At 35.6% G+C, this 16951-nt stretch overlaps 1 protein-coding gene across 2 annotated transcripts in view; it reads left to right on the forward strand.

The window, feature by feature from the left end:
• Strbp (spermatid perinuclear RNA binding protein) overlaps positions 1-16951 on the forward strand; it is a 131006-nt gene that overhangs the window by 16198 nt on the left and 97857 nt on the right. The window contains exon 2 of one of the 2 annotated variants that reach the window (XM_074051062.1): positions 1787-1848. The exons of the other annotated variant lie outside the window; for it this stretch is intronic. The gene's annotated coding sequence lies outside the window, so the exon portion shown is untranslated. The remainder of the gene's footprint in view (positions 1-1786; positions 1849-16951) is intronic. 2 annotated transcript variants of the gene reach the window in all.

Below are 16951 nucleotides of genomic sequence, written 5' to 3' on the forward strand. Positions count from 1 at the left end.
GAGTTCTGATTCTACTACTTATTAACCTTTGGCAAGTAAAACTGATCAGTTTCCTGATCTTTGTGGTACTTTGTGGGGTTGTGAGGATTATACACAGTGCCTGGCATTTGCTCTGAGCTCAATAAGTGCTGTCTGTTCTATTGTACTGTTTTTCTTGATTACTTAAAACAGGTCATATGGCTAAGTGATTATTCTTTATGAAGTGGGAATCAATGAAAATTGTTGATGTTTCGTGCCAAAGTCCTTCACTGAAAACCTAAGTTGGTTCATTGGAGATCACTGTTCACTGCAAAATGAGAGCAAAACCTTGGTCAAGAGCTTAATGACTATTGCTCCAAGTTGTACAGTGTTGACTTGGTTCTTTCCTAAGAAGTGTCTGCATTTCCCAAGAGAAATGGACATAAAATCTAGTATGGGGAATACCAAAATCATCCTTTAGTTAGGTCAGCAGTTTTCAAACCTTATTTATTTATTTATTTATTTATTTACTTACTTACTTACTTACTTACTTATTTGAGATGGGGCCTTTCTGTGTAGCCCAGGCTGGCCTCAAACTCACAATCCTGCCTTAGCTTCTCAAGTGCTAGGATTGTAGCTGTGTACCACCATACCTGGCCCCTTTTTACACTCTTAAAAATTATTAAGAGCCCTAATAATCCCTTGTTTGTGTAAGTTATACTTATTATATTTACATATAAAGTATTAGAAATTGTATTAGAAAATGCCAGTGACAACCTATTGTGTATTAATGCAAGTGAAACATATATATGTGTGTATATACATATATGTATTTTTTTTGGTGGTGCTTGTGTTTGAACTTAGGGCCTCATGCTTGCTAGGCAGCCACTTACTGCTTGAGTCACTCCACCAGCTCTTTTTTTATGTTGAGTATTTTCGAGATTGGGTCTCGTGAACTATTTGGCCATGTTGGCCTCAAACTGAGATCCTCCTAATCTCTGCCTCCTGATTAGTTAGAATTACAGGCATGAGCCACTGGCACCTGACAACAGGTGGTATATTATTAGTGAAAAGTAATTACTTTCAAGGACAAAAAGAATTTGGTGAGGAAAGTAGTGTTGCTTTACATTTTTGCAAATCTCAGTGTCTACCTTAATAGAAAGGTTGGGTTCTGATAAAATTCCTCTTAGTTGGGTCAGATGAGAAAGCTGGCTGAGAGAAGTTGTGACTTGCTCAAGGACACAGTGAGTAATTAAGTGACAGACGGTATTTATTCTGTTGTTGTATGTTCTGTATTTAGTTTTGTTGTTGAAGTAGATGAAGAAAAAAATTTGACTTCACTTTTTCCACATAATTGTAGATATTTTTCTTCGATACTATACCAAAACTTGATAAATGGTAGTTTCCTAATGGAATCATGGGCTAACAGACCCTCAAAAGGGTTTTGGGGACTTCAAGGGATCCTTGGACCACCCTTGGAGGACCACAGAATTAGGTAGATTGGTAAACTAAGGGGAGTGACCAGATTTGCAGACTGCAGGTTTAATAAACAGATAATTTAGAATTAGCGTGGAATGGATTGCTATACAAACCCTAGTCTTAGAAACTATCTTATTCCTTGAAACAAAGAGCAGCCTAATTTTTAAATGTAGTGAATTGGCCATTAAATACTTGAATGCTTTTTGTAGACAAGGCATTGCATTAGATACTGTTAAATGATACTACTAAAGATATGTGAATTATTCATTCTCTTCAGTTTAGTGTAGATGGAAGGGTAAGACATATAATCTTGTGAAAAGATGACTAATTGCAGTGTTCTTTGTGACAGATGTGACACGTAAGGAGAGAGGAGTCCATTCTGTTTAATGGGATAGCGCAGTTCTCATTCAGGTAATCATTCTATCAGTCAGACTGGAGAATTTATATAGAATAATTGGAGGAGTAGGTTTGCAAAATTAAATTGTACTTCATATTTTTATTCTCATGTTATCCTATTTTTATAAATTTGTACAGTTTCTAATATTTTTACAGGTTGTCTTTAAAAAATGAATTCATCATGTATGAGTAACACTAGAATGTCATTCCTGTTTGATAGATGAGAAAACAAGATTAAGATCACATAGATATGAATAATACATTTTTACATATATTGGGATGTATATTCTCATTAGAATATTCAGATTCATTTTGGGGAAGTGTATACAGATACAGAGTAAACATCTCAATATAATACTTTGTAGAAATGCAGTATTTTAATGTTTCATAAAGTAGCTATGTATACCTTGTGTTTAGGTATTTCTCTACAGATTTTCAAAAACTTGTAAAGTGTCTAGCATTAGAAGATGCTTATGGCAGCTGTTGTTATTGTTATTATAGCTTTTCTTTTTTCCTTGTACAGGGGGATTCATTGTGACAATTCCAAATAGGCTTACATTGTACATTGGTTAGGTCACCTCCACTGTCTCTCCCCACTGGACCCCCTTCCCTGCCCTACTTAAAGCAATTGCATGAAGTATTATTGTTCTATTTCATATATGTATATGAAGCCCATCAACCATATTCCCTCACCTTTATCTCCTCCATTCACCCTCCCCCATTCCTCATGTATGACCCCCACACTACCTATTTTAGTCTTGTCTTTCCTTATTGATTCCAAAGTCTATGTTCAAAGTGTCACAGCTTTTCAACTCAGCATTACCTTTCAAGTACTATTTACACAAGCCATCCAGCTTCTCATTGTTTTGGATGTTTTGATTTCTCTGTTGAAGGTAGTCATCCAACTATTCTGGCCTTTATTTATGAAAATCTTATTACTGTATTCAGGCACTGAGTTATGCACTTTACATGCATTACATTCTTAAAAAAATTTTATTTCTGATTTTTTTTTTTGGCTGTACTGGGATTTGAACTCCAGGCCTTATACTTGCTAGATAGGTACTCTACCACTTGAGCCACTCTGCCAGCCCTTTTTGTATTGGTTATTTTTGAGAAAGGGTCTCTATGCTGGGATTAACCTGGACCTCGATCCTCTTATTTGTTCTTCCCTAAGTACCGAGGATGAAAGCTGTGCCTCTCAGCCACTGGTTGAAATGGGACTCTCATGAACTTTTTGCCTGGGCTGGCCTTGAAAAAATAAATGAGAAAACCAGTGCCTGGAATGGTTTGTTGCCCAAGGTACTTGTAGCTAAGAGTATAGCTGGAATTTGAACCCAGATCTCTTTGTCTCCTAAGTGTCATTTTTTTTATTTGTTTACTTGGACAGCAAGTTGAAGGAAGTATTTTTGAATTGTAGTAGAATTTTTGTTGTTTTTCAAAGGATGGCTGTTTGGAGGGAGGTATTAGGTGATGGCTGTTCTCCCCTTTTAAATATGTATTGATTAGCATTTGGATTCCAAAGCTGATTTTTTTTTTGTATTGAGTCACTTAATTGCTTGATGAAATTATGGTAAAATACTAATGAATTAAAAATTTCCAGATCTCTTTCCAAGGTGATATCTTACTGTATTGGTGAGGAGTAGTTTGTTTGTAGGCTTTTATAGATTGTTTTAGGTCAAGAATTGATTTAACTTTACCATCTAATAACATTAGTCCTTGATTTGAATAATATGGTCATAGTTACTTTTGAAAGAGTATTGTGGCTTACAAAGCTTGTGGAAAAAACCGATTCATTTGGACTGGCGGTCAGCCAGTATTTTATAAGCTACAATTTTCCTTTGAGTAGCTGGTGCTTTGTAGCTCCATAATTTGTGGTTCTTCTGAACTTGTAAAAGGATTACACATATTTAAAAATGACCTTATCACTTTAATGTTTTAAGCAACATACAACTGTCAGATTTTGTTATGCTATATAGTATTCTTGTTTTATTTAATTTTCCTGGGCTAAGAATCTGTTTTAAATCACTTTATACAGTATAATTTGACCCCTCCCCATCACTCTACCCCCCCCCAAAAAAAAAAAAAAAGAAAACTAGAAACCACCTAAAAACCAGAAACTCCTTTGGTAAAGTCACAGGCACAGTAAAGGCAAGAGAATCTAAGTGTCTCCATTAGTCTGCCAAAGTCCTTGCAGTATCCATGTTATTTCATTACTTACCCACTATATGTGTTGAATTATGCTGCCTATATGTGTTGAATTATGTTGTGGTATGTTTGTTTGGGATGATTGGTGTTCTTGTATGACATTTAGTTTCAAATCAGTTTGTTTTTTGGTGATGTTGTCATTATTGCTTTTTCCTATGCAGGTGGAAAAGAATACTTTTTTTGAAATGGCTTTTGTGTTTTATACCTTGTTCTTATGGTTTGTGTGTAGGTAGTTGAATTTATGAAAATCATGAGATTATTTTAAATCCTTCCTTTTGATTTCAGGTTAAATCCTAAATGGGAGATGATATCCTTTTTGCTTGAAAAATTTTGGATAGCCAGATTAATAGTTCCATTTTTTAATATCCCTGAAAGTTTTATGAAGACACATGAACTTATTATTTAACTCCTGACTCAAACTTACTTGCCCAGTAGGAACATTATTTAAAAAATGTACCATAATGAACTTTTGTGGTTTTGTGGTTTAATTCTTTGAATATTCTTTTGTTCATGGAAGGTGGGTGAGGTTTGAGTTAAAGGATTTATTTATCTGTGAAATGATTTTTGTGACTAAGGTTTTATCAAATTGTTAATAGCCAGATCCTTAACAACTGTTAATAATCTTGGCATGGTAAAAAATTTCTGTCTTGAAACTACGTTGTTTCAGGCTGACCTTGAACTTCTGAGTTCAAACAATCCTTCCTCAGCATTGCCAGTAACTGATAAAGGCGAGCCCCACTGCTCTGAGTGTACATTAAAAAAAAAAAAATCAGTACTGTCCATCTCTGGAGGATACTGGTTTTCATTCTTGATTGAACACTGGGATTATCTGAGAGGTTAAAAAAATGCGGATGTTGAGTTTGACTTTAAGAGAGTTTAATCTAATTGGTCTGATATGTTTCTTAAGCAATCTCAATCTTTAGAGGTAATTCCAGTGTGCATCTGAGGCAGAAAACCACTTCTGGGAAATTTGTTAGTTCACTCAAGGGGAAATACTTGATTTCAGAGAATATATTTTTACTTTTGGAGTTAACAAAACTTTTGAGATAATTTTAAATTCACATGCTGTTGTAAGAAATAATATATTCAATTAATAGTCCATCTTTGTAATTTTTCCATTTTGAGAATGTTACATGAATGGATGAGTATTTAAACTTTTAAGATTGAATCTTTTTCCCCCCCTCTGGTATAATTCCCTTAGATCCACTCATGTTGTTTTATGTATCAGTAGTATTCCGTGATAGGTAGGTACATATCACTGTTTAATCATTCCCCTGATGAAGGACACTTGGGTTGTTCACATTTCGGTTATTACTAATAAACCTGCTGTGAACATTTGTGGACAGGCTTTTGTAAGGTCATAATTTTCTATTTCTCTGGAGTGAATACCTAAGAGTACAGAGGATGAGTTGTATGGTAAATACATTTTTTTGTCTTGTAAGACACTGCTGTACTTTTTCAGAGTGATGTGTCTTTTTGCATTCCCACCAGCTTTGTGTGAGTGATCCACTTACCAGTATTTGTGCTTAGTGTCATTTTAAAAAAAATCAGTAGACTTTATTTTTAAGAATTTTACGTTTATAGAAAATTGAACAGGTAATACAGAGAGTTCCCCCACACATCTTTCTTCTTCACGAGTTTCCCTTTACTGATATCTTCTATTACTGCAGTAACTTATTACAGTTTTGGACCAATCTTGATGTAGTATTATTAGCTAAAGTCTATATATGGATCCACTCTGAATTGTGCAGTTCTGTTGGTTTTGACAACAAATGCATGATGTTATGTATTCACCATTAACAGTATCAGACAGAGTATTTTCATTGTCTAGAAATCCCCTGTGCTCTTCCTGTTTGTTCCTCCCCCACCTCTAGGTCCTGGCAACCACTAATCTTTTTACTGTCGCTATAGTTTTGCTTTTTTCCAGAATATCAGATAATTGAAATCATACAGTACCTAGCCTTTTCAGACTGACTTCTTTCACTAATCAATATGCACTTAAGTTTCTTCATTTTTTTTTTTTTTGTAGCTTGATAATTCTTTATTTTTATTTTTTTTAGAGGTACTGGGGTTTGAACTCAAGGCCTCACACTTGCTAGGCAGGTGCTCTATCACTTGAGTCACTTCACCAGCTTTTTATTTTGTGTGTGTTGGGTATGTTTGAGATAGGATCTTGATTTTTGCCAGGCTGGCCTCAAACCATGTCTGCCTTCTGAATATCTAGGATTACAGGTGTGACCCACTGGCATCCAGCTTGATAACTCTATTTTTGAATAATATCTTACAATGGGTATACCATAATAGTCAACTGTAGATGTACAGTGTTTTTATCCTGTCTTTTTTTTTTTTTTGGTGGTACTGGGGCTTGAACTTGAGCCATTCTACTAGCCGTTTTTTGTGAAGGTTTTTTTTTGTGATACGGTCTCATGGAGCTCTTTGCCTGGGCTGGCTTTAAACCGTGGTCCTCCTGATCTCTGCCTGCTGATGATGTTTATCCTGGCTTTTTGAAAATATCTTGGTTGTTTCCAATTTTAGGTATGACTAATAAAGCTACTAGAAAAATTTCTGAGAGGACGTTTATGTGGACCTAAGTTTTCAGTTTACCTGAGTACCTAGAATTTCATTTCCTGCATTATATTGTGAGACTATTCTCAGATTTGTAAGAAACTGCCAACCTTTTTCAAAGTGGCTGTATGATTTTGTAATTTCACCAGCAATGAATTGACTTTTTTACTTTAGTCATTCAGATGGATGTGTAATGATACCTCATTGTGGCTTAATTTGCATATCTCTGATGGGTAATGGTGTTGATGTCTTCTTATGCATCTTTGCCATGTTCATTCATGTATTTTGCCCATTTTCTAATTGGATTGCTTGTTTCTTTTGTTGCATTTTGAGAGTTCTTTATGTATTTTAGTTAGAAATCCCCTATTTGACATGTGGTTTGCAATTATTTTCTCACAACTAATAGCTTGTCTTTTTATCTTAAATTGGGGTTTTTCATACAAAAATTGTTTGATGAGGTCTAGTTTATCATGTTTTTTCTAGTTTATCATGCTTTTGATGTCAGGTCTAAAAATTCAATTAGCCATGTGTCCAAAGATATTTTCCTAAAAGGGTTAGAGTTCTTTTAAGTCTGTGAAACAGGTTTTGTGTAGTGTGTGATGCGTAGATCTAAGTTTATTTTTCGTCTTACAGATGTCCACTTCCTCCAGCCTCATTTGTTGAAAATGGTATCCTTTCCATACTGAAATGCTTTTGCACTTTTATAAGAAACTACTTGGACATAGTTTTGTGGATTTATTTCTGGGTTCTCTAATGATCTGTGTGTCCATTCTTCTGTTAGTACGCTGTAATATTGATTACTGTTGGCATCTGAAAAGTGTTTAAATTGGATGAAATGGTTTCTCCCATTTTGTTGTTCTTTTTGAAAATCGTTTTTAGCTATTCTGTTTTGTGCCTTATTATAAGTTTAAATTTGGCTGTGTCTGTAAAAATGATAAGAATTTCACTAAATCTATAGATAACTTGGGGAGAATTGATGTCTTTACTATGGAGTGTCTTTACCATTGGATCTTAATAGATTGGATGAGAGATTAGAGTTCTGTGGACAGGACTCATTGCTTAAATTGGTTGGAGAGATTTGTTACAGTTAGCAAAACGTTAAATCTTTTAAGTCCTCCCTTTTTAGTACTAAGAAATACCACTAACAGAACAATGGAAATGGAAGCATTTGTTCATTTATTCATAAATTTATTCTGTTACATCCTTCTGATTATCTTTCATGGCCAGGTACCATGCTAGGAACCAGAAAACAGTGGTGAGTAAGGACAGGCAAGATTCCTACTCTCATTTACCCTAAGTTCCAGTGGAAAGATGGCAAATAAGTAACCAAGAAAAACGTCTGTATACATGCTGGGTATATTTTGAAATGGTTGATATTAAAATAGAGTATTGGGGTAGGTACGATTGCAGTCTAGAAATCTAATTATAGTGAAATCTGAGTGTTAAGAGTCAGCCTTGGGAAGAAAAGGGAGAAGACTGTTACTGACAGAGGGAACAGGTAGTGCAGTGCTGGGATGCAATTGGTGTATGGGAGGAACCAAAAAGAACAGGGTGGCTGGAGTGTTATGAACAAGAGGGAGAGTAGTTGGTATAAATGAGATTGGTGAGGGAGGGAGGGGCCAGATCAACTTGGATTTTATAAACTAGTGTAAGAAGTAGGATTTTTTTTCTGCAGGTTATGAGAAGCCACTGGAAAGTTTTGAATAGAGGGGTAAAATGGTTTGATGTCAGAAGGTCACTTGACCTGCTATGTGGAAAAAGGTTTGTAGGTAGGGGCCAGAACAAAAGGAGGAAGATAAATTAGGAGACTGTTTCAGACCAGGTGAAAGATGGTTCTAGGGAAGGATTCAAGGTACATTTTTGAGGTAGGGGCAACAGGATGTGTTGATGGTCTGTATGCCAGAGATGAACGAGGAGGAATTGAGGAATAATGTCTAGATTTTTATTTACCTTTAAAAATTGAAGTGGGTGACTGTTGATATTCAATGAGATCAGTGAGACTTGGGAAAGGAACAAGTTTTGGAGGGGGAAAAAAACAGTTTTTTTTTGTTTTTTATTTTTGGCAGCTGGGGTTTGAACTCAGGGCCTTGTGCTTGGTGGGCAGGTGTTCTGCCACTTGAGTCACACCTCCAGCCCCATAGTCCTGTTTTGATCACTTTATGTTTTGAGTGATGTCAGTCATCTGATGAGGCCTAGAACAGATACTTGGAGCACTGGTACATTCCAACTTCCTTGTGGAAGAGGTGGAGGCAGAGACATCAGAACTTAAGTAGGTTTATCCATTGGTGATATTACTGTGCTGTGTAGTTAAAGTTATGGAAAGATAAAAATGTAGAAAAGCAAAATTTTAAAATACCTTCACCAAAATGTAAGAAAGTTTTGTGATATGTGCTAATTCTATCAGTCTTGATGAAGGGGAGAACAGGTAAGAGGAGACAAATAGTAGAAACTACTTTCTGTTACAAAATTAGTGATTGCTTTTAGTGAAATCCTACTAAAACCACATTCTCTGTGGTTTCTTCCTCTTTTTCATTTGCTCCCCTGAATTCATTGACTTGATAGCATTAAAGAAAGTAGATAAGTAACAATGTAATGGTTTCATCAAGAAAGCATCAGAGCTTGATGTGGTGTGTGATTAAATGCCTACAACCCCAGCATTTGGGAAGGCTGAGGCAGGAAGATCAAGAGTTTGAGGCCATCCTGGGATACATAGTTCAAGGTCAGCCTGTGGTACATAGTGAGACCCTGTCTCAGAACAAAACAAAACAAACAAAGAAGAAAAGCACCATATACATTAAGTGATTAAGTAACTCCTCTAGGTCTAGAGTGTTAAATTTAGAGTACACAACAAAAGAGTATAAAATATAGGCCTTGCTTTCATTGAAATTTTATGAAAAGTGAAGTAAAAAAGAATAATAAATGTAAGTTATGGTAGTTGAAGAGGGTTTTTTGGGGGAATTAGGGTTTGAGAAAATAGAATAAGGTATGGAAAGAAAATGAACTTTTTGGTCAGAAGACCTGATTTGATTGAGACTCTGGTTTAATAGCTTTGTGACCTCAGATGAGTCACTTGACATGTTTGAGCTTGTATCCTCCTTGGGGCATATCTGTACCTGCTTTATAGGGCTACTGTGATGATAAAATTATATGGGCAGCTTCAACAGTAATAGTATTGTACTAGTTTGTATGTCATGTACCGGTTTGTAGATACTCACTTTATTAACATTTTATAAATTCAAACATTTCATTTACCAATTTACATTTATCAAATATTACATATCTTTCTTTAAAAAATTACTTATGGATAGCTCCTAATTCAGTGCTCAGCTTTTAATAAATTATAGATGATATCATTATTGTTATTCTCCTTCTGTTAAAAGAATAGTATAGCGAAATGGGATGACAGTCCTTGTCCTTCAGCACTTTTTGTTTTCAGTGATAAGTCTTTGTCATAAGACATTAGAGAAAAATATAAGAATTCTATCTATGCTCTGGTGCCTAAATTTGTGGTACAAGGACAAATGTAGCCAGAATAGGTTTTGTCATTGAGATAGGACTCATTGTGTCAGTGAGACTTACTGTTTAACCCAGGGAAAACAAAATAGACAGTTCCATACTAAGAAAACATTTATTTTATGTACTCTTTATTTTTAGAGGCAAAAAGACACAAATATGACTGTCACTGCTGAGGAAATCTTTAGTAACATTTAAGGATTCTCATTCTGAAACTTCTGTAATGTTGTAATTTAATTTACCTTTCTATTTGTACAACTTACTGAACCTTGTGCCTGCTCTCTGGATGGCATTGTAGCATAGAATTTATTTTGGGGGTGCCTTTTAAAAAATTGAATTTTTTTATGATAGATCTAGGTTTAATGTCTGTTGTGACTTTTCTGTCATGTATATATAAATAATGACACTCTTTTATTTAATGCAGCAGATATACTGTTAGAAAGGCAGGCAAATTTCTGAAATTTCCTTGAGTAGTCTCCCTTCACATCTTTAGATTATTTGGATCGTAACTATTTATAAATTCATGTGCACATGTGGAATTCTAGGATGAAGTTTTTAGAGTCCTATACAGTTCATGCTGAAATAGAGTTATCCTAGTACAATGCACTGTTTTCTCTTGTTCACTATAATGGTTTTGTAAGTAGCTAGATCCTGGATCATGCTACTTTTATGCATCTGTCTTCTTTAGTTATTGGCAGTTATATAGATGGCTGTGTCTGTCTTTAGGGGAACCTCCATTTAATTGCACCACCAAGTAGGTCAGAGAGAATCTTTGAAAGCATTCTGGTCTTGTTGATACATGATTAGCTTAGTGAAATTGTGCAGTATCACAATTTGGATTTTGTAATTTTAATAAGAAAAGCTTAATATTTACTAAGTGCTATGTGCCAAGTATTCTGCTAAGCGTCTTTAAACCATGAAATTTTTTTTTTTTTCATTTAAACATCACTACACTTCAGTGAGGTGAGTATTGCTTTTCCTATTCCTGCTTTACAGATGTGGCACACAGGTTAGCCTCCTGTCCTAAAATTACACAATTAGCAAGTGGTAGAACAGGGAACCCAGGTTATCTGACTTCAGGGCTTACCCTATTATCTACTGTGCTTTAATGACTCCTCAGATAATGCTTCTTTTTGGGAAACTGTTATATTGGAAATTTTATCTTTTATGTGTTATTCTGTACAAGGGCACTGGAAACTTGTAGTTTTTTTGAGTATTTCATCATCTTTGAAGTGTTCTTGGGAGTATATTTTCAGTTGAAGGATCTGAAGATGGGAGCCTTATCCCATAATTCTCTTGGGAAGTAATGGATGTTGGATTTTGGTGGAGTTAGCAGTCTCTGCCACAGTTGTAATACTATGGATTTCAGTAGAAATGCTCGAACAGTCCACTGCTACAGTTTGTGAAGTATTACTGCACACATTCAACCATTGATCCTTGTAACGGTTCTGTCACGTAAGTCAGTAGATAAGCAATTGGTGGTATTCCTATTGTAAATGGGAGAACCGAGACTTGAGAGGTTAAACATTGAAGTAGACAGCTAGGAAGTTGCAGAGCTGGGACTTAAATCTAGGTCTCATGGATTCAAAGTCAGTACAGTTTGTATAAAATACCACTTCTGGAGGGTGGGCAGAAAATTATATCCAACAATATTTATACTCCGTGGTCACTACTCTTGTATCCTTCCATACACTGAACTGATGTTCAGTGTAATATCTTATTTTAAAGATTCAGGAAGGACTTGAAGAATTTTCATTGCTTCACAGTCATTATTACATTCATAAATGACATCATTCTTTAGATATCTCATCTCAGCTAATGGAATGTCAGGTAACAGAGATTTCATACTCCTTAGAAGTTACACCTTATAGCCTTGTTTCCAGGAGATAAAATGGCATGTAAAATAAGCAAAGGAAATAAATACAGAAATAGAATAGGAAAAGCTGGGCACTGCTGGCTCACACCTGTAATCCTAGCTATTGAGGAGGCAGAGATCAGGAGGATTGTGGTTTGAAGCTAACCTCAGGCAAATAGTTTGTGAGACCCTGTCTTGAAAAAGCCTATCACAAAAAAGGGCGGGTGGAGTGGCTTCAGGTGTAGACCCTGAGTTCAAACCCCATACCAGGAAAAAAAAAAAAAGAAAGAAATGGAATTAAGATATTAGGTCAGTTATGTTTTTTCTTAGTGTATTTATTATGAATTACAGTAGTCATCTAGCAATTTCACACATTTTGCAGTAATATGTGGTAAAAGCCATTTTAGTACATGCTGCCTGAGAAGTTGAGAACATTTCCTGCTTTATAGCAGCTGGAGGAGTCTATTCTCCTTGCTGACACTAGGTAGTAGGGTGCCATGCTTTAGTATTTTGAGTACTTTATTTCTTTTTTTGTGTGTGTGTTTTTTGAAACAGGGTCTTGCTGAGTACCCCAGGCTAATCTTGAAAATAGTGGTCCTCTGGCTTCAGCCTCCTGAGTGGTGGGCTTCTAGACGTGTGCCACTATCGGTATTGAAATGTTCTTAGCAGTGCATTTTCAACTGCAGAGTTGGTGGTAATCTGATTTAGAAGTTGGAAGCTGTGGACTGTGATAGAATGTTATGTATTTGTACAGATGTTATATTAATCATATAACAAAAGCAGTAAGCTCATTCTAGTTTTCTTATATTTTTGATTATTTTTCTTGGAACCCAGTCTTGCTGAGGACTTTGTCTTGAATTGTTCCAGAAGAAGAGGTGACTTAGTATAGTTGAATTTTAGTAGTTAGAAATTATATGATTTCAATTTGTCTTTTATATAACAAACTATTCTTTAGACATAACTAAAGATTTAGTTTTGCTGTGAATGGGAAGAGATCAGGTAAATTCCCTCCAGAGTGCTAGGCAAATATTCTACCAGTGAGCTATCCCCCATCCCCCATCCTCCAAATATTGTTCTTTTTGTGCCTGGTTAATGACCTATAGCTCTATAGTATAACAGGACATTATGCTGAAGTTGTACCTTTAGATTTTCAGTTGTCTGATAAAGTATCAATGTACAGTAGCTATGTCATAAATTCTCTGTAGCTTACTTGGGAACTTTATACGATTCAGACTAGCATTCTTTCAGTGCTTTTGTAAGAATACAGTTATCCAGATCTTCTGTAGTCAATAGTTTTAACATGTATATTGAATAAAAGTATAAACTGAAAAATAGATTAGGAAAAAAGATTTGCCCTTCAACTTCTATAGGTTTGAGTTACTTACTTTTTTTACATGTAAAATTTGGCCTGCCATAGTCAAGGAATGCAGGCAAGTTCATTTTTAAAGTCCTGTCATTGCCTCTGTATTTGCCTTAAATGAGTCCAGAGTTTGAGCCAGCTTTGCTAAGAAATTACTAGATCATCTTTGGTAAGATAGTTCATCTCTCTGGGCCTTAGTTCTCTCTTTGAGAGACAAAGTTCCTTGTAGTAGCCTTTTTGATCTGTTTTAGATGTCTTGATTATCTCTGATTTTTTTTTGTCTTGTGAAGAGAAAGTTAACATTATAATGCTGCCAGTCTTTTTCTTTTGTTTTGATGGTACTGGGGTTTGAACTTAGGGCCTCTGCTCTACTATTTGAGCCATGCCCCCAATCCCTTTTTTGCTTTAGTTACTTTTCAGAAAGCTTCCAGAATAGCTGTGTTGACAGGCGTGCACCACCAAGTCCTTGCTTTTCCTTTGAGATAGGGGTCTCAAGAACTTTCCCTGGTCTGGCCTCAAACCACAATACTCGGGTCTCTGCCTCCTGAGTAGCTGAGATTACAGGTATGAGCCATTGTAATCTTTTGTTTTGATGAATGGTTATGATATAGAAAACTGATTTGAATTATCCTTTCTAACTTTAGAATGTTTTTCTAAAACTAGTCTTAAAGCAGGCACGAAAGTAGAAGTATTTAATTTTGTATTTTAATTGTGCCTTACTATTGTTACTTTAAAAGAAAGATGGACACAAAAACCTACTGTCCAGTGGAAGGAAATCACTGTTAGAGTTCTGTAGAATTTCCATTTTAAGGCAGAAGGCAATAAAATTAGTCAATAGTAGCATGTGTGTGTGGTTTTCTTTTTTCTTTTCTTTTCTTTTTTTTTTTTTTATTACTGGGGTTTGAACTTGGCCTCACGCTTGCTAGGCAGGTGCTCTACCACTTGAGTCAATCCATCAGTCCTTTTTGTGTTGGGTATTTTTGAGGTAGAGTCTCATGAACTGTTTGCTTGGGATGGCCTTGAACCACGACCCTCCTGAGTATCGTGAACCTCTCTGCTTCCTGAGTAGCTAGGATTACAGGTGTAAGCCACTCACACCTGGCTAATATTAGTTATGTTAGTTATGTGATGAAGTCAACATTATGATACTGTTGTTACAATCACAGTCTGCAGATTTTTTTGGGTAGTGGTACTGGGATTTGAATTCAGCCTCATGCTTGCTAGCTAGGCACTCTACCACATGAGCCATTCCACCAGCCTAGGATGAGTGTTTATTTATATAGACTATTTTTATATAAGACAATGCATTACTATATTACTGTTACTTTTTTCCACTTTTATTATGAAAAAATTTTTTCTCCTTTTATCGTTTTTACATTTACTTAATAAGTGTATACATTGTTTGTGCCACCCCCCCCATGAAAAATTTTAAACATTAAAAATTTAAAGATTTGTAGTGAGCACTCATATATTCTATAATTAATGTGACCTAGATTCTGTGTTTTATTTGCTTTTTTTCATATTTATCCATCTTATTATCTTTCAATCCATCTTATTTTTTGATGCATTTCAAAGTAAGTTGCAGACATCTTTACTGTTTACCCTTAAACATTTCAACATTTTTATAGTTAGCTAAAGTTCAATATTGCATATACTTTTTTGTTAAAATTTATATATGTAAAATGCACACTGTTAAGTATTTCATGAATGGCAGTCATTTATTGAGCACCTGATATTTTTCAGGGTCTATGCTAGTCTTGCAGATACAGAAATGAAGAAGATACAGTGTTTTCCTTCATGATGGTAGTAAGGATAAACAGGAAAAATGCATAAGGGTGTAAGAAGGAAACAGTGCATTGGTGTTTTATTTGGACCTTTTAGTTGCAAATAATAGAAACCAGTTGTACTCTAAAGAGGTAAGTGTGTGTGTGGGAGGATGAGGGAGAATAATGCAGGGTGTGAATCCAATTAAGATACATTGTAAACACATGTAAAATTTCACAATGAGATCCCCCTTTACAACTAATATATGTACAATATATATTTGTCTTCCCAGGAACTTTGGATAGGATTATAACCAGGAACTAGATGGCCTGCAGGGCTGCTTTTTCTTAACTGTTTTACTTTTCTCATCCATTTCATTCTTTTCTCTTTGAAGATCTGCTTTTTCCTGTTTTTAGTACATATGTGTGGCTGCTTCTGCAGTTGATAGTGTAATAATTCTCAGCTACACATAGGCATACCTTTTTTTTTTCATGATAGGTTTGAACTCGGCCTCATGCAGGCAGATGCTCTACCACTTGAATCACTCTGCCAGCCTTGGTTTTGTGTTGGGCATTTTTGAGATAGGGTATTGTGAACTATTTGCCCAACTGGGCCTTGAACCTTGATTCTCCTGATCTCTGCCTCCCTAGTAGCTAGGATTATAGGCGTAAGCCACTCGTTCCTGGCCATTGACATAACAATTTTTTTTAAATCTTAATTTCATGTCCATATTCTTGGGAGGTAGAATCTGATTAGCACAGCCCTGGCACAGACATGCTTGAGGGCAGATATGTAATGTTGCATTCTTTTTTATTTTTTTTGGTGGGCCTGGGGTTTGAAGCACATATGCAATATTTATCATTCATTGGAAGCTTGCTTTTGTGGATGGAGTGAAGTGGGGGTAGAAATGACAATTCTACTGGTAGAAGTCCCAGTGGAAGTGTGGGACTGTCACAAACTAGGTTGCCATTGAAAATTGTTTCTAGCTACAAGTGTGATAAATAATTTTGTACATAAAAACAGGGTACAGAAATAGCATAGAAGAAGGGGATGAATAAGTATTTTGGATGGAGTGGAGGTCAGGGACAACTTCCTGGAGAAACTGGTGGCTGGTTGGATTTTGACTTCATGCCTTTTTGTCTTTTCTTTTTAAACACATAACACACTTTCTTCCATTTTTCATCCAACTGATGATCTTCTTTCCTACTTTATGTAAAGAAAATTGAAGGCCTTTGTACCTATGCATTTTGCCTTTGTTCCTCTTGCTGTAGAACTATCTGTGCTTTTATTAAAGACAAGCCCTTCACTTGTGCACTAGATAGCATCCCCTTTCAATTACTTTAGGGTTTTGCTTCAGGATCCTCCTTAATTTTCCTGCATCACCAGTACTTTGTTTGGAACCATATAAATGTGTTAGTTTTCCCACATTAAAAATACTTTACTTTAATTGCCAGCTACTGTTCCATTTTTTTTTGCCCTCTTTTGTAGTAAAACTTCCAGAAAGAGTTGTGTATGTTCAATTGTTTTATTTCTTTCCTCCCATGTTCTTTCATTTTTTTATTTAGTTGTAATTCTTATAACATAAAATTCACCATATAATACAGAGGTTTTTAGTATAGTCCCAAAGTTGTATATCCATTACCCCTAATTCCAGAATATTTTACCCCCCCCAACCCCTTAGTCACTTTCTATTTCCTTTTCCCCCCAGTGTTGAAAACCACTACCAACTTTCCATCTCTGTAGGATTTGACTGTACTGACATTTCATAAATGGAATCATACAGTATGTGGATTTTTGGGTCTGGCTTGTTTCCCTAAATACAATGTTTTACCTCCCCTCCCTTCTTCTTCCTTCCC

Source organism: Castor canadensis, chromosome 13, assembly GCF_047511655.1.
Source record: "Castor canadensis chromosome 13, mCasCan1.hap1v2, whole genome shotgun sequence".
Classification (NCBI taxonomy): Eukaryota; Metazoa; Chordata; class Mammalia; order Rodentia; family Castoridae; genus Castor; species Castor canadensis.